Source organism: Dromaius novaehollandiae, chromosome 13 (assembly GCF_036370855.1).
Source record: "Dromaius novaehollandiae isolate bDroNov1 chromosome 13, bDroNov1.hap1, whole genome shotgun sequence".
NCBI classification, from domain to species: domain Eukaryota; kingdom Metazoa; phylum Chordata; class Aves; order Casuariiformes; family Dromaiidae; genus Dromaius; species Dromaius novaehollandiae.
In genome coordinates this window covers 23,866,189-23,888,197 of record NC_088110.1, presented here as the reverse complement: position 1 = coordinate 23,888,197, position 22,009 = coordinate 23,866,189, and the positions used below count along the sequence as shown (strand labels likewise).

The 22,009-nt window shown below is 46.5% G+C and overlaps 1 protein-coding gene across 2 annotated transcripts in view; it reads left to right on the top strand.

The window, feature by feature from the left end:
* Positions 1-2,730: 2,730 nt before the first annotated feature.
* Positions 2,731-22,009, top strand: part of ANKRD11 (ankyrin repeat domain containing 11) — a 149,944-nt gene continuing 130,665 nt past the window's right edge. For both annotated transcript variants that reach the window (XM_064519829.1, XM_064519827.1), the window contains exon 1: positions 2,731-3,016. The gene's annotated coding sequence lies outside the window, so the exon portion shown is untranslated. The remainder of the gene's footprint in view (positions 3,017-22,009) is intronic.

Below are 22,009 nucleotides of genomic sequence, written 5' to 3'. Positions count from 1 at the left end.
ACATGTTTCCCCTTTAATCTACTAACTCAGAGGCACCAGAGAGGCAGACACTTGTTTGCAGTGTTTTCAGTGAAGTATGACAAGCTTAATGAAAGGGAGGACAAAAAAAAACCCAACACCCCAAAACACCCTTTCTTTAGACTGGTTTAGGAGGTCTTATGGAGGAGGAAGATGGCTAGAGATAAAAAGACTAAGCCTACATAGAACACAGGACCAGCTTAACAGGCTCAGAATAAATCTCCCTCATGCTGTTATTTAACAGTGAAGTCAGACACATGCTCCTGAGACACTCCTTTATCACTGCTGAACCCAGCAAAGAGATTTCTCCTGGGGGCTACTGGCATCTAGGCCATCCTCAGCACGAGAATAATCCTTTCGGCTGCATCTGCCAAACGCGTGATCCAGCATTGAATTGCAAATGCCAGAGAAGCAGTCGCAGTTACAGGACAGGCTCTTGGAAGAGGGGGTTAAGAGACCAGAGCAATTACTGGTGAGGTCACTGGCAGAAACTATTTGAGAGCTGCTGCCTCAAGAGCTCCCCTTCCTCCCTATCTGAAACAAAATACAGCGCCTCGACTGTGCAGGCTGCTCTCGCCAGCCCGGGGCGCCTCCACCAGCAGGCTCCGGGAGGGGAGGTGTGCACACGTGCTGATTTTGTACTTGCTGAGGAGCTGCTGCACAAACAGGATCCCTCCTTGGGGGATACCGCAGCATTTGGTTTGCCTCAGAGACATAAAGGGGCTCTAGGCCTAGATGTTCGGTATAAAGCCGGACCTCTCCATCAGATACAGAACCAGTACTGCCATCCTGCAGCAGGGCTGTGCTGAGCCCAGGCTCAGGTAGCTGCTTTTGAGTACCAGGGTCTACCACCACTGCTTGAGTTTCCTTCGTGCTGGAGGGTTCACAAGCCAAATATAACACATATGGACACAGCCGATACCGTGATCCTCGCTGGGGCTGGAGGCACCACCACAACAGAAACAGAGGCTGGAAGGCACCAGCAGTGTTTTCTGAAGTGCAGGGGCTGAGCAGTCACATGGTTGCTCGGAGCAGTCAAGCATGCGCGTACTCACTTCTGCTGCTTTCACAGGCCCAGTGGGACAAAGGCAGGAGGCCCATCCAGCACGCAGAGCGAACATCCTCATCTGTGGAGCCAAAGGGTTTTTTTTTATTATTAAAAGAGACCTTGTAAATAAAAACAGCACAAGAGCCTCTGGGTATTACACAATCAGAGAGGAAAAGGATCAGAAAAAAAAACAGGCACAACAGTCACAGCCCGGTCAGGAGCAAGTGACCTGTCCCAGGGCCAAGAGGGAGCACAGTCTGTTCCGATGCACCCGCGCTGTGCAGCGGGGATCACCCAGGCTGGCAGAGAAGCCCTGCTCACCAGCCTCCCTCCAGCAACCATCTACAAAGCTCCGCGGACGCCTGCGCTGTGGTGCACCTTCAGCGGTCTCGCCCGCAGTTTCAGCCAGGGCATTCTTTGGGCCACTCTACAAATTAACGTGCGCGATCCCTTCTCTGCCCTACTACGGAGCTGTCTGTGGCAGTGACAAACAATAGTTTATGTAAACAACTTCCAAGAGGAGTTTCTCATTAACACAGACTGCTCTGAAAGTGAAAGCAAACATTTGGCATCGAGAACTTTTAATGAGAATGTAATTAAGGAATTCAGCCCCAAACCACAAAGTGATTTGTTGTGCGCTGTCTGTTCAAATGCTGTGGCAGTGCAGCGGAGACAGCAAAGACAAACATGGGATTAAAACGCTGAGTTAACGCCAGGGTGTCTCCAGACAAGCTGCAGCAAGCAGCGCAGTAACGCGTAGTTCTGCTAGCGCTTGTCTCCCCGTGCCCCCCCCCCCCGTTCCTCGGCTAGAAGTTACCGCCCCAGACAAGCACACGTGCACCCAGCGCCTGCCTACTGCATCTCACAGGCCGGCAGTGAAGCTGCCGCTGATGTGGGAGGGCGGAAGAGCCAGGCACCACCTCACTGACCATAAGGCTGGAAAGAGGATTCCCTGCCTGGGGTCTCACCCAAGAGGGATGAACCGGGTAGGGCAGCGCCCTGAGAACGTGGGGTGCTTCTAGCTCTGCGAGCAGGGCACTCGCTGCCGCAGAAGGCCGCGGCGCCCGAAGGTGTACCCGGGCTGACGAAAACGGTGGGGGGAACCCCCGGGAAACCGCCCGGGAGGGCAGGGAACGGGGCCCCCACGGCGCCTGCGGCGGGCAGGGCCTGCGGAGCGCCACGACGCGCCGCTGGCCGGAGGAGGCCCCACGCGGGGTGTCCGCGCGACGGGGCCCAGCGGGTGGCAGAGGCCCGGACCACACTGGAGGCAGGGGCGGCCCGGGCCGCGGCCCGTCCCCCTACCACAGCAGCGCCGACCCCACGCGCACGCCCAGGCCGTCGCCGTCGCCGCCGCACCAGGCCGCGCCGGGCGGGGCGCGGGGAAAGCCCGCCCCCTTCCCGGAAACGCCGCCGCTCACGTGCCGCCCGCCCGCCAACCAATCGGCCGCCACGTCGTCCTGGCACGTTGGCCAATGGGAGCCGCGTCTGGGCTTCCCGCCGCCGGCCCCGCCTCCCGCTCCCGTCGCCCCCCGCGCGCGGCGGGGAGGGGGTCGCTGCAGCGCGTTGTTTTGTTCCCCTCCCCTCCCTGCCCCCTCCCCGGCCCGGCTGCGCGCTGACGTCGCGGCGGCGCTGGCTCCGCGCTCCGCCAATGGGGCGCGCCGATGCGGCGGGCCAATGAGCGGGCGCGTCTCAGCGGCGGGGCGAGCGGGCGGGCGGGCGGCAGCGCTGGGAGCCGAGGCCGAGCGCGGCGGGGCCATGGAGCGCGCGGCCGGGAGGCGCCGCCGCCACTGCCCGCGCCCCCTGCACTAGCCCCGCGCCCGCCGCGCCGCCGCCCCCTTCCCGCCGCCGCCGCCGCCTCCTCCTCCTCCTCCTCTATGCGGCGGGGCCGGCGGAGCCGCAGGCCTCGCTCGCCCGCGAGGCTGCCCTCGGCCCGCTGAGCCCGGAGCGCCGGTAAGGGGCGGCGGGGGGGGGCCGCGGCCTGGGCGGGGGGAGCGTGGGAGGGGCCGCGGGGGGGGGAGGAGGCGCGGGCGCCTCGGTCGGGGGGGCCGCAGCGGGGCGGGGGGGGCTGTGGGGGGGGGGGGCCGGGGCCTCGTGCGGGAGGGGGGCGGGGGGAGCCGCGGGGGGGGCAGGTTTGGGGGGTTCCCCTCGGGGGGGGGGCGCCCCTTTCCCCACCGCTCCGGGGCGGGGGGCGGCGTGCGTGCCGAGGGGCAGCAGCGCTTCGCCAAGAGGAACAATATATATTTTTAAAAAAAGAGGAAAAAAATAGAAAAAGTTGTCCGAAATGGTAATTTCCGTTTCCCATTTCATCATCCCGGGTAGGCGTTAGCCGCGCGTGTGCGCGGGGAGGGCGGCGGTGGCCGGGCCGCCGCCTGCCTCGGCCGCGCTTCGCGGTTTGTTTCCGAGTTTAACCTGCCTGGCTCGGTGCTTCCCTCCCCGGCGAGGCTTTGTGTGCCGGGGAGGGGCCGCTCGCCGCCTTCGCCCCTCAGCGAGGGGAGCCGCGACCCCCGACAGCTGCGGCCCGGCCCTCGCCCCCCCGCGCCGGGCCCGCGGCTCTGTTTTGGTGTCCGGTTGCGGGGGGGGATCCGGGGTCCCTGCCCCCTCCCCGGCTCCGCACGCCCGGGGCGGCCCCACCGGGGACGCGGCCCCGCCGGCAGGGAGCAAATTCCAGCCCGGCTCCTGGAAGCAAAACTGCCTCCCGAGGTGGCTTCTGGAACTGGGTACAGACCGTTTTTCCATGCAGGCGAAGATATTTAGCCGAAAATAAGTCTTGCGGCTGTAGTGCTTTGTAGTGGCTGTGTACTCACTTGAAACGCTGAAATTTCGCAGAACTGAAAGGAGCTCTGAGTTAAATTCTTGGTTTTTTTCTGGTTTGTTCACAAGATGGAACACTTATTATATAATCACTTCAATTATTTCATTTTTCTGGGGAGAAACATTCCATGGAATCATCAAGAGGGAAAAGAAGATTAACTCTTGCCTGTTTTCAGATGCTGTTGATACATTCTTTTGTGTGTGCTCTACCAGGAACTAAATATTTGCCTTGGTTAACTTAAAAAGGAAAAGCTGGCATTTTTACAAGGTGTTTTTGCCGGCAGATTAAAGCTGTATATTGGAGCACTTTTAAATGGTTATGGTGGCCTGCAGCAGAAGTGTTTAAAATGCTGGACAGAACATGAAGTAAGAGCTGCGCTGACTTCCTCTGTCTTAGTAGGGAAATTCTTAAGCGCCTGGGTTTAATGTGCTTATGAAACATCGCTGCTGAAGCCGCGTGACCTGTTTTCTTTCCACGGGAAGAGCTCAGTCAGTGGAAGATCTCTGTCTGCGGGGTGGTCTGTGTTTGCGTGGGTGTGTATTTGCGGTTCTTGTTTGGAGCTGTGTGCATCTGGGTGGCTCCTAAAATGTGTTTGCAGCATAATTAACCTCGTGGGTTTGTCCCCAAAGCAAAGCCTTGTCTGCGTTACTGTCCTTCCTCGCATCTGCTCTCGCTTAGGTGTGTCGGGGTCCGTGGAGCTTGTAGCTTTTTGTGCAGAGATGCTCCACGATCTTTCTCTTGGTGCTTCAAGGAGAACTTGTCAGTCCTAAAGGAAATAGCGCAGGAAGGCATAAAACTTGCCAGGGCACATCTCGTCTGTGCCCTCCCTGAAGAAGGGCGGTCTCACCGTTAGTGGAGTTTGCTATGAACCTGTATTATTAGGCTAGCCGGGACTTGCATCACCGCCCGATTTGGTTAGAGCAGTTGTCTGTGTAAGCGGTGGGGGTTCGGTTTGCGAAATTCACAGCAGGCCAAGCCGCCTACACCATGGACGTATTCCTTGGAGTTTGGAGAGCGCGTGAGCCCTACGACTTTTGCCCTCCAACTCGATCAGTTCCAAACTCTTTTGCTTATCTGTGTTCCTGAACAGTGAGTATAGGAGGCCTGCTCTTTTAAACGCTAAATGCCTTGACAGGCTGGAAGCCGTAGGCGTGCTGTGTATAGGTGGTTTTACCATTCAGTTTTGCATCTGCTTTCAAAAGTGAACTCTTGTCCTAATCTCCATTTCATAAAAACCTGGCTCAAATGGTGAATTGATTTGTTTTTATGTGCTGCTTTTTGTTTTTATGATGTTGTAATAGCATTTTCTCAGACTTAAAAAATACAGAATGTCCGATACGAATATTGGTTTTGGATGGGGGAAGGAAACTTAAAAAAAAACAACACCAAAAACCCTTCAGCAAAGCACTGGGTTTACTTCTTCCTTCGTGTGTGGTAGACAACCTGTTCAGATTGTTTTATTTTCTGCTTATGTTTTAATTGACTAAATCCCAACTATGCTTCTGAGCAAACCGAAGTGGATTACAGCGCTGTGCACCATTCTCTCTCTGTTCAGTAGAGCAGACAAATGTATTTCTCTAGGGTCAGCGAAGACTCGTCGTGTTAATCAATACTGTACCAGCAGTGTTCTCTTTTCAGTAAACCAGATGGACTACTTACAACTGGTAGTGATTATTTTAACTGTGTAATTGTAACATGGCTGCGTGATGACAGTGTTTCCTGCACATACTTCAAAGGAGGGTTCTTGACAAGTATATCTTTTCAGCGTTTAGTCTGTGCTCTTTCCTTTGTCTTTATGTTGTGGCTTTTGGACATGGATTGAAGTACTACATTTTTTCCCTGCTTTTCTATAAAGTAAAACAATGCAGCACTCTAATGAAGTGCCTCCAGCATGGGAATAAAAGTGGGATAATTGCTTTTTGGGGGCTCCCACAATAGTATATTGGTTTCACTTAGTTCTGGCTCTGCACAGTGACTGAGGTGGGCTGGAAAGAACCTTAAGCTATTGTGAAGAAACTGTAGTATTTCTGAGCAATGCCTGATTTTTCTATAAATGTGCATCCTTGTGGTTTTGTTTTGAGGAAAATATGTGCTCTGGTGACTTGAGTTTTCAGGAGTGAGATGTTCTAATTACTTGGTGAGCAAATCCTTCTCAGAGGAAAGAAAATTCATAGGACCAGAGTTGGTTAATTACGTTTTGTAGAATTATGCAGTGGCAGCTTTCTTACGGGGTTATCCCCTCTTCCCCTCTGTTCTGCATGGACTGCCTGAGTTTCAGGCTTGACAGTCTGCATTATGGATGGAAATTCTTTCTTGCTATTAAGATATTATGGTGGCAGATGCATAGCAAGTAGTGACAGGTTCCAGTGCTTTTTCAGTACAGCAAACCAAATAACACTTGGAAATATGTACATGGTGGTTATTCTTCTAATTGTATGTACTTAGTGAGGATCTAGTAAAGGTGGCTTGTCTGCTACCCCCATCACAATCAAGAATTATATGTATTTCAGTTGTAAAAGGCTGTGGAGAGAAACTGCTGTCTCCATAGCAAAGGTTTTAGTGTTTCACGATAAACTTGCGTATAGTTTCACCCCCTCTAATTTAAACAGTCTGCATGATGTTTTACAGGAATGACTTGTGTACAGCTTTTAAGTATTTTTTTCTTTCCTGTAAGATGGATTAGAGGCACGGAGTTGCTTTTTCAGAGGGTACAATCGCTTAGATTCTCAGCCAAGCGTTATGTAATTTGTATGTCATTGGTGCACAGTAATAAAAAATACTCACATAAATGTTAAAGGAAAGCTTGTTTAGTCAGTTATTTGAAATCACAAGCATCCTAAACAGTACGGGTTTGTGCAGCTGTAAGCTTAATAAAGCATGCTTACGCAAAATTCTGCCTTTGGTATCCTGCTATGAAGTGGGATACAGAGCTGTCAGCGCCTAGGATCTGGAGGCCATTTTTAGTGTATTCAACAGCACCTGGAATTTTTCAGCTTTCCCAGGTGAAAACTGGTGTTTTCTAGCATATTTTCTATGTGACTCTTGGATATTTAAAATATTAATTTGTTTGAATCTGAGTGGTGGTAGTGTTAGCTTCATCTGTGACTAGTTATAGGTGATGCCAATTTGTAATCCTTTACAAGTATGTAACACAAAAAAGAAGCTTAAATGCTAATAGCAGTGAAAAATCTGTTCAGAACGCAGCCTGTGTGGAAGAAGGCAAGCGCACGCTCCGGTCTGTGTAGTCCCCGTCAGCTGAGCTGAGGGCTTTTAGAAATCTCTTCTAATTCTTACGCTGTATGTGAAATGGCTAATCCCATAAAAGACTCGCACCTTTTGACAGATGAAACGCTGCTGTTTCTTAACTTACTTGAGCAAAATATTTTTATAGATGGTATTAGCTCTGTGGCTCCAAGGGTAATGCAGTCCTTATACAAGAAAGATCTTGCTTTGATCTGACAGCTTTCAAGATCCATTTCCAATCACTGAGTTCCATTAAGTCTGTTTATAATGGTGCCCTCAGACTTTTTTTCTGTTTATATGACTCTTTAGGGTGTTAATGTTTCTGTGTATTTGAATTCTCTTTAATAAACCGAAGGAATAATTGGGGTCAAAAAAGAACTAATCCCACTGGAAGGGCCAGTTAATTATAGCAGATATTTTGGGCTCCACAGTTCTTTCTCTTGGTTCTTTAATATTTTCCCCAAATTGTAAGATGTAGAGAAATGATCAAATTGGCCTCAAAACAGGACAGTAGGGCAGGCTGGTGACTTCGGTTCATTTTGGGAGTATCAGCAAAGCGCAGTTGCAGGCTGGCGAAGCTTGAGGGTCAGGGAGGAGGGGACGTGGGGCTTCCCCCAGAGACCAGCCTCTCTCCTTCTCTGTGTTGTCGCAGCATTTGACATGCTGTACTTTATGCTGCGTCCTTTGAAATTTTGAGGACTAACACAGCTTGTGTACCTTCCAGTGAGGTTCGCAGAGTGGTGCCGTTTTTAAGACTTGGTGGCTATTTGAGCTCCCGGAGGAGCCCCGTAGTCCAGCACCATCCAGGGAAGTAGCTTGGGAACAGCTATGAGTGTATGTTATAAGCGGGAAGGGCCTCTGGTCTCTTCTAGTGCTTGTTCGCTGTTTGTGGCACAGCCGTTGTCTCGCTAGACTTTACATAGGAGAAATTGGCTTGGGTTTTCCCTATCCTCACAGTTTAGATAGTAAAAAGGCATGAACTCCTAAGCAGGGCTTCACAAACCTGTGCCTCTTCTAATTAGTTCTCACTTTCTTGCCACGTTCAGCATGTGAATAAGTCTTTAGTTGTTTTGCTCACTGCAATATGGTCATTGTGAACAGAGGCCAAAAATGCAGTATGTTAGGCTTAGGAATTAGGAGACAATGCCCCAGAGTAAACAAAGCCCATGCAATAACCCTTAATGTTGTGGGATAGCCAGGGCTGAGTGAATGAGCTGTCGTAGCCAGAAGAAAGTGATGTTTTTTCTAGGTCAGGGTTGAAGCCACTGTCAGGGTGGTGATGTGAAGCATATATTACTGTCTGCATTGTCCCTGCCATACGGATGTGTGCAAGGCTTCAGTGTGCAGTGCTGCCCTTGGCATTCATGCATTGAATTATTTATCCCCTGAAAATCCATAGGCAGCCTCCCCCCACCCCTGATCTAAGGAAACCCAACTTATCTGATGAGTATTTTGAAATAAATCTTCCACTGAAGCAAAATATTGGTTGTATGTTATCTTTGTATTAGTAAACCAAAGATTACAACGTTCAATGTTTTTTTCCAAATATTTTGGAAATGCTGAAACATGAAGTGGGTTCTGCTGTCGCAGATCTGGATCAGGTGCAGGGGAGCTGGGCTGGTGCCCTGTTCCCGCGTAAATCCCACGTCTGTTTCTTTATCGATAAAAACTTAAGAAACCCTTTGAAAATAGAAAGGGTAGAAAATGATTATAAAATAAGCTTTTTCTCCAGTACGTATTGAGAAAACTGACCTTTTTCTTCCATGTGAACAATGAGAAAGCATCTTCTTTCCTCTTCTATTGCCTCTGGTTTGCTCCAAGAAAAGTGTTCGGGTGGTCCTAACTCTGCTGCTAGACTTCCGATTCTCACCTGGCGACGTCAGCGTCTGCAGGGCGTCACTGCAGGGTGGTTAAATGGATCTAGGTAGTCGGGGAGCGAAGCACAAATCTTGAAGGGAGCTGACTGTAATTTTTCTGAACTGACTGACAGTTTTGCAGTATAGAAAAGATCTAAAATCATTTGCTTTTACAATAACATGAAGGTGTTAAAATTTTATCACAAAACGTGGCAAAACAAGGGAGATGTTAGTGTCTAAAAAATTAACCACAGTTCGGAGGTAACAAGCTGTCCCTGAAGGTTTGGCAACCTGTACAGCAAGCGGCTGAAAAGCTGGATTTTTGAAAATACTGTGCTGCTTTGAATATCTTGCAGTGAAATGAAAGTATGTGTAATTAGGAACTCTGTTTTTGTTTTTTGCTTTGTTTTTTTTTTTAAAAAAAGCATTAAAGGAAAATTGGATGAATGGGAACTTCATTATTAACATATAAAAACCTTAACCACAGTTCTTTATGCCTCTTTATTTTAAATAAAGCACACACAAAAGCTTTTCCAGAGTGAATTAGTGCACAAAGTGTTATCAGCTTATGTGGGCAGTAGTTCAGAGCAGTAAAAACTATATCCTGCTTACACTTTCCAGCCTATCCTATGACCTGGTCTGCGTAAACACATTGTACCAGGATCTCTGAATTACTAGTAAGGAGCTGGGGTTTTTTCCAAGTTATTTAGATCCAAGAGGAGGCAAGATAAAGTTCCAAGAAGTTCTCCCTTGGGAATGGTCTCCTGATAACTGCCTTGTGCACTGAGGAGGTAACAGTTCTGATTGTCACAGCCACAGTCAGCAGGACTGTATCCCATGAAAAGTAATAATCGCTCAAGTAGACTTTACACTTTGTGTGGTCTTTTCAACTCCGTATGCAAAATGATGGCAAGTGCAGATTATGAAATGTCAGTGTTATCATAAGATAGCGCTTACCATGTGGACTGTGACACACTGTCATTGCTTCGGGTTTTAACTGCTCTAAGAATGTAAGCCTCTGCGCGAAGGTGTGCTGTAGTTGTATGTTCAGATACATGGATGAGATTAGCCATGCCGATATTGGGAAGAGATATAGGTAGATGTGGGGAAAGGTGTGCGCGCGTGGGAATAAACATCCTGTTCGTGACTGTGATACAGTAGTTTAAATACCGCTGTGGGAGCCTGTGCTCTAGCTGCAGCATTTGGCTGCTTCCCACAGCTGGCTGTCTCCTTGGTTTCATCTTGCAGCTAGGCACAGGGAGAGATGTTTATCCAAACTAGACAGTAGGCCTACAATGAACAAAACTGGATATTTTGGTGTGAAGCCTTACCTTTCTGAACAGTCTGAGGGAGTTAAATGTGCTAACTAGCTTTGAAAATGAAACCCTCGCTCCTTGCAGATGGACTTTTGACTGCAGCTCATGCAGTTTCTTGTTGTACCGGTTCAGAAAGGTCTCAGAACTTACCTAAATAGATTGGCCGTGCTTCAGGCTCCCCTCACTCCTGGGCATTTCCTCCAAGTCTCAAACCATTCCTCTGGCTCTCCTTGCAGTTTGTCCGTTCAGGGTAGTAGCTGGCCGACTCACTGTCATTTGGTACTAGTGGAGCAGAACCTGTGCAGAGTGCATCAGATCAAAGGAATGCCTGATTCATCATGACAGCTTACATAATTAGCGAGAGAGATGCTATTTCCTTACTCTTCTGCATTGACTATGAAGCATATTGGATTGAGACACAACTTTGTGGCATCGAGTTCTCTCCTAAGAGCTCTTAGGCTCATTAAGCCAGCAGTGGCTAAATTTAAGACAGCTTACCATTTTCCACAGTCACAGGTATTATTCTCTTTTAGAGATGAAGATACCTGGTATTTCATGTAGAGGAGGCTTGAGAATACGCTAGTTTTTTGTTGAGAATTAGAGTAGCGGATGGCTGCAGTATCTGCCCTGGTTCCTGTCCTTGCTCTGGCATGCCTCTTGGTAGACGTCAGGGCACCGTTCACAGATTGTCCAGGTCTCTGATCTGTTTGAAGGACTCAATTTTGCTGGCAACCCAGAAGGCTTTTGACTTTTGAACTGTGATCTGAGGTGCCCTATATTACTCAAAGCTGCTCTATGTTGTGGGCAGTGTTGGTGAATTAAATTGCCTTCCCTTGTGATTAGCACTGGAACTGGGGTGTTTAACTTGTTTGGTGGTGAGAGCTGAGTTGCCTTTCAGCTAGCCCTCATCCAAAGGAGAAAAGATCAGATGAGAAGTCACCTCTGTGGCTTTTTCCTAGTGTGCTGAGTATTGCTTTTTAGTTAGAAAGCTACACGTTGTAGTCTGAAAATGCTGAATTTATTTATGCAGTCTCTTCTGTCTGCTAGCTTCCCCTGCTTCACTCACTGTAATATTTCTTTTCCCTTTTATCTGTCCCTCTCCCTTCCTGGGAGTCATCCTACACTCCAGAGAATCTTCTCTGCTTTCCGCCCTCGCCTTGGTCTTCCTCCCCTGGTCCTCATCATCCAGAATTCTCATCTCTAATTTTAGCTTTTCTACCTCTGGATGTTTTCTCCCTTCTGTTCCTGCCCTTCTCCTTTTTTCTGAGATCATCCTGCACTTCTGACACCCTCTCAAGATCTGGGCCTTGTGTGGTGGGTGGTTTTTTTGGTCTTTTTTTCCCATAGTGGGAGGAAACTGCTTGAAGATGGAGTAAAGCTGCAGTAGCACTGAGAAGTGAAGGATTTTAGGACTTGGACGCTTCTGCTGGTGATGAGAGTTGTTTGGGGGGCAGCAGTACCGGGTCTGCTATAGTATGGCTGTTATGCTTATGGCTAACAGCTTGTTACCTCTTCCGTGTCTCTGCCCCCGCCTGTCGTCTTTGGTTAGATCAGCTCTTTGAATTGCTGTCTGCCTTAAGGATTTGTCCTGTATTTAGAACAATGGGGTTCGGTTCCACGACGTTACCGGTACTGGTTGTAGGCAGAATTCATCCTTATGGAGCAGGGCAGGTAGCTGAAATCAGCAAGAGTCCTCCGGATCGGTCTCTTCGGAGAGCTGTTGTTTTGTCCGTCTGGTGCTGGCTCACGAGATGCAGCGTGCGAGAACAGAGGAGGTGCACGGGAGGTCTGCTGGCGGTGCTGCGTGCTCTGTGTTGCTTCGGAGCCTGGCTTTCCCGTGGATTCCCTTCAGTTTGCTAGAGCACGAAAGCTGCATGGTCTCTAGAATTTTACTTCATGTTAGCACACGTTAGCTTACATTTGCTAAGAAAATGACTTAGATTTCTAAAGTGGATATATTCTGCCACTGTAAGGGGAAAGCCAGTCCTCTGCAAGAGGATGCAGCGCACGTCAGCAGGAAGCATGGTACCTCACTTCATAGCTCTGGCATCCTGAGAGGCGGTCTGGCCTGGTGGGATCCGTCTGCTTGAAGCCTAGCAGGGGTGGTGTATGTATGCATAATCAGATTTGTGCATAGAATTTAAATACTTGCTGTTTAAATGCTCACTTGCAGATGTGCAGCCTTACGGTTTTAAAAGTTCTCTGTTGTGAAAGGAACACTCAACCACTGTAGCAAGGAGCTTCGGTAGAAAACCAATCATGGCAATTATTGCAGGTTTTAAAGAGAGCCTAGCAACTGCTGCTGCTGCTGCCGTAGTTAGATTTGCAGCCTTTTTTTTTTTTTTTTTTTTTTTTTTTTTTTTTTTTTTTAATCTAAGATTTGTAGCTGTTTGCAGTGCATTGCACGGAGGTAGTCTGTATGTTGTTGCAGAGAGAAACGTGGAGGGAATCGTGGTTGTACTGAGACCAGTGACCACGTTAGCTGAAATGATAATTGCAGTGCTGCTATGGGCTCTGCAGCAAATGGTCTTCAGGGAGAGTGGAGCAGGACTGGAGTGTTTTTGGTGGTATGTGAATTTGGTGCTTGTGGGTAACTTCAGCTAACCTGTAAAGGTTTTTGTTACCTGGGTACTTTCTGACCTAACTTGTTTTTCTCAACAGTTGCAGCAAATGATTAACAAATGATGCTTTCCATGATTGTGGTTATGTAAAATGTTAATACACTGCATTTTTTTTTGCTTGCACTATAATATGCACAGGGCTTACAGTCAAACTTCAAAGAAGGTGGTTTGCTTTATGGTTGAACCGATGAGCAGTTTTATATACGGGGTGGAGTGAACTTGGGGAGAATATTGCAGTTTTCCCACTATCATAAAAAGTTATGATCCTCATGATTCAAGTGTTGTTCTGGAGGTGGAGGCAAAAGACAGATGCAGAGGTCAGGAGGAGCACGTACAGAGCGAGTTCAATGTGCCAGCTGAGTGAATGCTATCTTCTGTGCTCCCAGCTCACTGAAATTGGTTTTGAAAAGTGCCTTGTGTTCTTTCTGCTGCTTCCCAAGAAGACTTGCACCTGTGTTGCTTGCAGAGCAGTTAGGCCGTTTCCACGGGAAAGGAACTTGGCAGGGTGAATTGTGAAATGCAGTTGAGAAGGGGTGCCTTTTTTCCAGCGCAGTTTTCTAAACTGTTCTTAAAACGTGGCGCTTCAGAGCAGAAAAGAGACTGTAAGTCAGTTTATAACCTACTTTCTTATTTCAGGCTTTTCTTTGAGGTGTGAGCCAACTGAACTGAAAAATAAATAAATGGCTGCCTCTTGCATGAGACTCATTCTAATTAACTTTATTAATGTTTCAGAAGATATTTAAAAACCGAGATGTATTATCTAAAATGAGCACTGTTTGGGCTAAGCGGTCATGGTGGAAGAATAGGATAGGTTTTTTTAAGCTTTAACTGTCGCCTTTTGCAAGATTACATGACAACATAGTCTCATTGACCTGTGCTGCTCTTAAGCTGTAGTGAAGTATGACAGTCTCCTAGTTATAGAATGAACACTACAAATTCTGCGGTATAAAACACTTTTCAGGTTTTCAATAAGTGAGTTATAACTGGTTAAAATAAGTCACTATTCCAGTTTCAGTCAGATCTCTATAAATATTCTGAGTGACTTAGCCTCTTGTTTAAAACATTTTCTCCTGGGATGGAGAGGTATAAATGTGCTCTTTGTCTGCGGCCATGAAAATTAAAGGATCACAACATTCAAAGCATGGATGTTACATCTGCTGAGAAACTGTTTCTCGGGGAATGTATACTGTAGATAAATGTGCAGATACCTTTGTTAAGGTTATTTACTTGCCATTCTGTGAGCTTGAATAATTTTATTCTAAATGTATAAAAACTTGAAAGTAAAACTATGATCCTTATTTTTGGTGATCTATTAGCTGTTATACCTAGCATTTTACTTATTTTTGTCAACACGTGTGAATATAAACATTTTATCGAGAATGGCCTTGCAAACGTTGCTGCATTTACATATATTGTCATGGAGAATAATTTTCATTTAACTGTAATTTGCTTTATATTTTCCTCCCTGGTTGCTATAGAAACAGTCCAATGTGGCAGTGACTACTAACAGGAGCTAGGTTATGCATTGCCTTTATAATGGACCTCTGTTAATCGTGCTGCAGTTCTCACTGAGGGAACCATGATTATTTGCAGGAGGCACTTTATTTATATAAACTGTGAGATGCCTGTGGTACCTCAGATTAATATTCAGTCATCAAGTGTGCTTTTTTCTTCTGCAGAAGTTTGGCCGTAAGAACTGCCTATGTATTATGGTGATTCTGGAATTGGATAGATTTACTTAAATTTAATGCGAGTTAGACTTCATTTTCAGTTTTGATTTCATTTGCAATAACAACCTAACTAGTAACATTCTTTCCTATGCTATATTGTTCAATTTAGGATTTTTCTCATTTGAAGCATGAGAATGAAACTCTTTTTATCCTTCTGAGTATAAAGAAAGTTGACTTGCTTTTCATAATGTATCTGTGTCTTTATGGTGGTTATTGCAGCTAGGTAAACACCTTTCCTATGACACTAAGCCTTGCGCCTAAGAACAATGTGCTTTGTCTAACAGAGTGATAGCAAAGCAGCTGATCATGCTTATAAGAAGAAATGTTTCCTTTTGGCTAAGAGCAGGTAGAAAGGGAATTTTAGTCATATTTGTTGGCTGCCTGTCGATTTTGGGTCTGTTTTGCTGCTCTCATTTCTGGCATCCTTGTCCCTGTCTGTCTCGTGCCACAGCTGCTCTTCTGCTGAACTCTGCCTACCTTTCCATCTGATTTACTTCTGCCGATGAACCCCCAGGCGCAGAAAATGCAGATGTGAGGATTATATATGTCTACTGCAGCTGGCAGAGGAAGCTGATTTTGCAGCTGAAGACAGTGGACCATCGCAGGGCGGAGGTGATTTAGGGCTTTAGAAATGATCCCTCCGTCACCGTACAGGCCAGGGGAGCTAGCAGAACAGGCAAGGAGCAGTCGTCAGAGCGCGTAGCGTGGTGCTGGGCTTTGCCCTCTTCTGAAGGGGGCCGGGGCTTTGGGTGGTTTCTTCTCTTTACCGTGACTTGAAGTGTAAAGTACAACATGATCTCTAGGAGACAGAGTATCTGTGCTCAGGTATTTTATGATTTAGGATGCATAAGAAATCGAATCTGATGGCTTCTTGAATTCTCGGTACTGTTTGCCTTCCAGCTACCAGGAAGACAAGTATCATGGTGGTGTCGCTGGCAGCAGTTCAAATTGAACTCCCCATCTGGCAAATGATTCATTTTTGCTTAACAGGATGAGCTAACGAAGGGAAAACCGCATCAAATTTTTTTAGTCTGTGTACTTTTATGGCAGAAACCTTAAACTGTAACTCAGAGACGTGGATTTCACTTGCTCCCAGAACCAGATTGCTCAAAATGGATTTTTCGTTTTGCTTTAGGATTTCAAGAAAACTCGTATGTTGGCCCTTTCTTTCCCTTTCTCTGTGGTTAGTGGCCAATTGTCTGATGCATAATTCCAGATTTTTCTAGCATGTGGATACTTTTAGATGCATATGGTCTCACAATTATTTCTTGATACCTTATGGAATAAATTGAGTAACGTTTTGTTCTGCAATGAAGCATTAAGAAACTAACCATTTTCCTGTAATGGTGTATAAACAGTGATAACATCCTATTTAAAGCATTTGGAGGAGGTAGGGATGAGGAGGGGAGGCAGGGCTGTATCAAGTTTTATTTTTGTTATACCTACATACCATGTTTTAGTGTTGTGAGCTGTTACAAGCAACAATTTTCTGTGATGTGTAAGCACCGTGCACAATATACGCTGTGTGTATGGAGCAGTCTCGTCACCTCTCTGGAACAGATGACAGTGACACGGTAACTGTCCATGGGCGTGATGGAGGGGAGGGTATGTCTTCTGTTTCTCTGCATGTTGTTGCCTAAGCATTCAAAAGCAACCATTTATTTGTGGTGGTTAGTGACAAATTTGGGATACTCAAATGTACCTCTTTGAAGGGGGTAGATAACATATTCCAGCATCCCGAAATGCCAGCATTACTAAGGTATCAAATAGGATGTTCAGGCTTGCTGGCAATTTATGAAATCACGAACGCTTACTCTTTTGTAATTCACAAATTTTATCTGAATTTTATTCCAATTTTGTTCAGCTTCAGCTACCTCAAAATCAACTGTTCTAAACCAAAGGCTTTATGAGTGGGAAGTATTTTACTTAAGAGCTAAGAATTAAAATATGGAATAACATAGCAAAATATTAGGAAACAAATTTTTGTGCTGGTGCTGAGTTGAGCTGTTTTCCAGGTATGCTAGGAACAGCGTCGTGTGGAGCTGAAGGTGGAGGTAGATGATTGCTGTCTTGGCAGTGTTTCAAGTCAAGGGGTGACATTGTGTTGATGGAGCGTAACTGGGCAGTCTGTTAAACTTGTTTTTAAAGAAAGCATGACCCTATAGCCTATATATGAGTGTACAGGACAGCTAACTTGAAGACAGCTTAAGCTCTTTGTCGCTTTCCAGGTCTGAGGCCGCTAACTTAGCCAGTCTTTGAGAGTCGTGTCCCCCCCGTGCCCTCCTGAAGGGTTGCTTGATGAATTGCAGTGTAAGCATAGCTGCACGCATAGACTCGCGCATGCGGTGGCTAAGTTACCTTTTGTGGAATTCATTGAATAGCCTCTGTTACCTGATTATTCAGTTAAACATTCATTTGTTAAGCAGAAGAACAGAATGGCTTTGCTGGCGGGGAGAGAGAGGATTTGGCTCTTTCTAAAACTTCGCTCTGAAACTGAGCGTATTTAAAGGTTCACTGATTTGCACTGGGTTTTGGTCTGACAGCTAATACGTTACCTATCAGAGGTCAGGAAGAAGTGCTAGTCACAAACAAAGCCCTAAAGCCAAACTGTCATTCTGCCCCCTCTTTTCTTGGGCGCTTGGGCAGACTTTGAGCCAGCCTGCATCCCGCGTTGCGCTTTGGAGACGAGGCTGAATTTGGGCCCGTTGGTTCTAGCAGGTTATCGGAAGGGAGGAGCGCTTCCCATCGTGGCCTGGGCGCTGCTGGCGTGGGCGTAGCTGGCACTTCGGGGCGGGTCCCGAGGAAGCTGGCCGGTGTGTGGTCGAGGGGGGGATTTCTTCCAGGCGGGGTGAGCGGTCCCCTGCTCTGGGCAGCCTCCCTGGCGCTGCCCTCTCCACGGCGGAGATGAACCGCAGCAGGCTGGCTTTACCCTGCGAGCGTGCCCACCTCCCTGCCGCCTTCACATGCTTTTGTCTAAAAATACGTTCGCGTTGCTGTGCAATAGGCTTCTCAAGAGTGTGTTAAACTTTCCTTTAAAAAGGAGACCTGTATTATCAGGTGAACTATTCTGGGAATAAACAGTATTCTGTATTCTTGCTGTCCACTATTCCTGTTTTGCTTCTTCAGACAGAAGAAACTGGGGTGGAAGTAGTTCGAGCTGGAATTCCCTCTCTGACAACAGCTGAAATGGGGTGGAGTTGTTCGAAAGCTCGTGGTGATGCAAAGCTTTGGAGGAACAATCTCTCCCAGTTTACACAGACTTCACTACCTGATTCTGTTTAAACAGTTTTGAGCCCAGGCGAAGCGGGTTAAGCGCGCCTTGTCTCAGCTCTGGTCTGCTCTGCTGCATTCCTTCGTTCGGTTGTGCTCATTTGGTTGTAATCTAGCACTTCCTTTTTTTATGAGGGGAAAAAATGAAAGCCTACCAGTCTGACACCTATAAACAGTACTTAGAGTTATTGCTACCTCCGTATGTTATGATTCATCTTTTAGGTAGAGAACTTGCTGCCCTCCATATCTCATCTTAGTTTTGAACCAGTCGAGCTGCTGTGCTCGAGCCCGAGTGCCTTACGGGGTCGGCGGCGATGCTTCTGTGCGTTGTCAGGTTTAGCTGTTTCCAGGTGGCTTCCGAGGACGCTTTCTGGTAGCAGCGGCGCGAGGGCTAGTTTAGACACAGCACGGCTGGCTACGGGCGAGTTTACTGCTTTGTGCTGAACAACTCAATAGTTGAAATTCTAGCAGCAAGTTATAACCTGAATTCTTACTCTTTCTGCCATTGGCGAAGCTCTCGGGGGGGGGGTTAAGTTCTCGATACAGAATGACTTGCAGCAAACACTGCTTAAGTATGTGTAGCTTTGATTTCAAAGTTTATTGTTTTCTGCTTCTTTCCTAAAAGAGACGAGACAGTTTTTACCTCTCAAGCTATTCAAGGTTTGCTGTGTGTTTTCTCTCTTCTCGTCTTGGGGTTTACTTTGACCCAGTTTGCCGTGGCAGCTCGCCTGCTGCATTCGCTCGGGTTCTGCGCGCTCGGTGGAGAGGACACCTGCGTGCCTTTCCCGGACACCTCCTCTGATGGCAACTGGCAGCAGGGCTCAGTCACCAGCTCCTTAGACCATCTGGACAATTTACAAGGAAACTTTCTTTAAAATGTGGCTGGCATTAGAGGGACTCAGGCTTAAAATTAGAAACCGTTTATGATGCACGGTTGTAGTTGTTTACCTTGAACCATAATTATCTTATTTCCTGAGTTAAAAACGTCACGTCAGCTTGCTGAAGCAAGATTTGATGACAAAGGAATTGTTTTTAGCCACCAGCAGAGCAAAGAACACTTCAAATATGTGTCTAAATATGATTTTATAACCTAAAGTATCGCACACTCAAGATTTTAAATTGGCCCTGGAAGCTGCACGGGTTTATGGGTAGGCCATTTGGCTGAGGATCAAGGGACTCCGGTTTAATCCCAGCTCTCTGTTGTCCTTTTGTCCTCTGTCTGTTTTCCTTGCCACCCTCCGTGTCGTTTATTTGCTTTGCGATCTGTTTTGAAGGAAGGGATATGCCCTTTCCCTAGGTGTCTGTAGGTTTTTCTTGGGGTGTGGTTTCACGGCGCTGCTTGAGCCGGTTCCCCGGTGTGCCGGGGAAGGGGGTGATGCCGGGCCGCCTTCCCTGTGCCCGCGCCGGCTCCTGGCTCCTCGTGCAAGTTAGATCGGCTTTCTAAAATGGCAGAGCAGTACCCTGGCAGAAGAAAACGAATAGACTTTTGCTGGGCCAGCAAGTTGGACTGGCTTATGGATAGGCTCCAGAAGAAGCCCAAGGAGAATCGGGGGGCGAGGGGGCTGGGAGGGGGCACGAGATCTCCCTTTTCAGCCTCGCTGAGCTGTTCAGATCTGCTTTAACACGTGAGCTGCATTTGGAGTCAAGTCCCTCTTTAGGAGCTGGAGGCACCGCTGAAGTACACAGCACATTCGACTTCCTTATTTTTGTACTTCGTACAGCTTCGTGGTGGTTCTTAGTGGTCGAGGTTCGCTGTGCCCTCCTCGTACCGTTTTCCAAGCTTGCTTTCTACAGCTGAAACAAAACTGCAGCAGTCTGCTTCATCTTGGTTGCGTGGTGCTGTTAAGATCTCCATTTTTTGGGAGAATGAATGGAAAATGGGAGGGGAGCAAATTCTTTAATGATGGCAACTGCTACTTAAACCTGTTCAGGGCTCATAATAGAAGGAACAGATTCTGTAGAAGCTGTCGATGCTTTTGATTTATGTGGTATTTTTTTAAAGGATCTCTTCTTATCCTGACCTTAACTTGCCAGGACCTAGACAATAGGGAAAAGACTGCATGTGTAAATCAAGGAGGCGCTTCCTTGAAGCTTTATCCTTGCTAGGTAATTTGAGGTGATTGTAAGGTGTGTCTGTGGAAACTGAAGACTTGAGCACGTTTTAACAATTGCATTTTTTGCATTGTTTTCTGAGAGCCTCCTGGGTCATCAAGGCAGGTCTGCTGCTATGGCAGGTGACAGTGTCATGTAATCGCTTTCATGAGTGTGAGTTCTCTGTTGTGAGCCTTTGAGCGAGACCTGTGCATGCCTAAGACAAGAGCCCTGTGTCCGAGTTGCAGAGGTGTCCAGTTGTGATGTTTGTGTGGCTCCGTGTGATTTTCCTGGCTGTATCCTGCTGTGCGGAGGGGATGATCATCACGCACTTCTTGGAGGATTTTACTCTATTTTTTCCCCTTTGAGAGAGGCTACGTGTATATTCTTGAAGGCTGAGCAGTGACTTCCTTGACTCCTCCTTGGCTAATTAGTGTTTTTTAAAAATGGAATGCCTGCATCCTTTTCGCAAATCAGCTTTCAGAAAGGAAAGGAAATAGTTCAGTTTATTAATAGTAACCTGTATCCAATTTGCCACTAAATTGCATGATTGCAAATATCTGAGACTCTGTAAAAGGTGACAGATGTGTCTGTCTGTCTCTCACTTTTTTCTCCTCCGTCTTAAGAATATTCTGTATCTTCTCAGTGTGTTTAAAATGGAGCATGGAGTAAGAGAAATTGCAGAATCATACTCTTAAAAAAAAAAAAAATAATAATGGGGCAGGAGGGATCTCTTCCCAGTAGAGTTGCATTTTTAACCCTTTCTTCTTCACTTTAAAGAACTGACAAAAGGAATTTGAGTGGAATGGATGAGTAAAGGGCTCTCGGCAAGGTTACGGAGAAGGTATGCAGTCTAATGACGAGTGGTGTGTTTGCTTCACTTCAGACTTGGATGTAGGAGGAATGAAAAGGAGAATGTCCCTTAAATATGACAGCAGCTGTGATCCAACTTTAAATTATTGGTTTAGTTCCAGAGAACAAACTACTTGTCTTTACTGGTCTGTTGAAGGCCAACATCTTGGAGCTTAACTAGGACAACCTGAAGCTTCAAGATCTTTAGCTTGACTCTTGCCTTCAGTCAGTTCAACAGGGTGGGTGTTTTTTGTTTTTATTTTTTTTGACCTGTCAAAGATTGGTGCTCTTGTTCATCTGCAGAAGTCATCTTTGAATACCCTTTTTGATGGGCTATTGGCATCTTCCTTATCACGTATCTTTTTAGATCTCAAATGGTAGCAATTCCACTAGATCGCTGTTGGTTTTTTAGTTTTGTTTTTTTGTAAGTGTAGTAAATAAACTTTCAGAATGAATTACTACAAATGTAAGCTAGAGAAACTGGTATTTAACTTTGCAAGATGAATCTGTTGCTGTTTTTCTACAGGTACTTGTAGAGAGCAGTCTAGTCTTCTGACTTGTCTTTTGTTTAAAAACTTGAATTTCTGTAGCCGAGTTTTCTAGCACTTGATTAATTTCTTCTAGGTTTCCTATTAACCTTTCTAATTTGTCAACATCCGGTATATCGCTCATGCCGTAGTCTATAATAGTGCTGCTCTTCCTCTATTACTTACTTTTGTTTGTGTGCCCAAGAATAGCATTTGTTGTCTTTGCCTCCTACCTTGTACTTGAACTTATTTTGTGCTGGTTTCTGTGTTGACCTGACAGTCTTTTCCTGGATGATGTTTTCTAAAATGTTTCCCTTATGAACTACATAGGACCTTTTTTCTACATGTCTGCATGTATGTGGCTGTACTTAAGTTTTAAAAAAAGTTATTTATACATCTGTGATTATCTGACAATGGAATAACTGGATTGGAGATGCGTTTCTTTTCAGATGGGGCTCAGGCAAATGTTTAGCATCTGGAATTTACAATTTCTTCTCCTCACTTATATGTGAACTAAAAATTGTCATGGAACAGTTCTGCTTTGAAAAACCACATTTGTGCATTCTGTATCTGTGTCAAATGGTTCAGGAATTAACAGCTTACTATGCCCTAAAATAACAGCTTG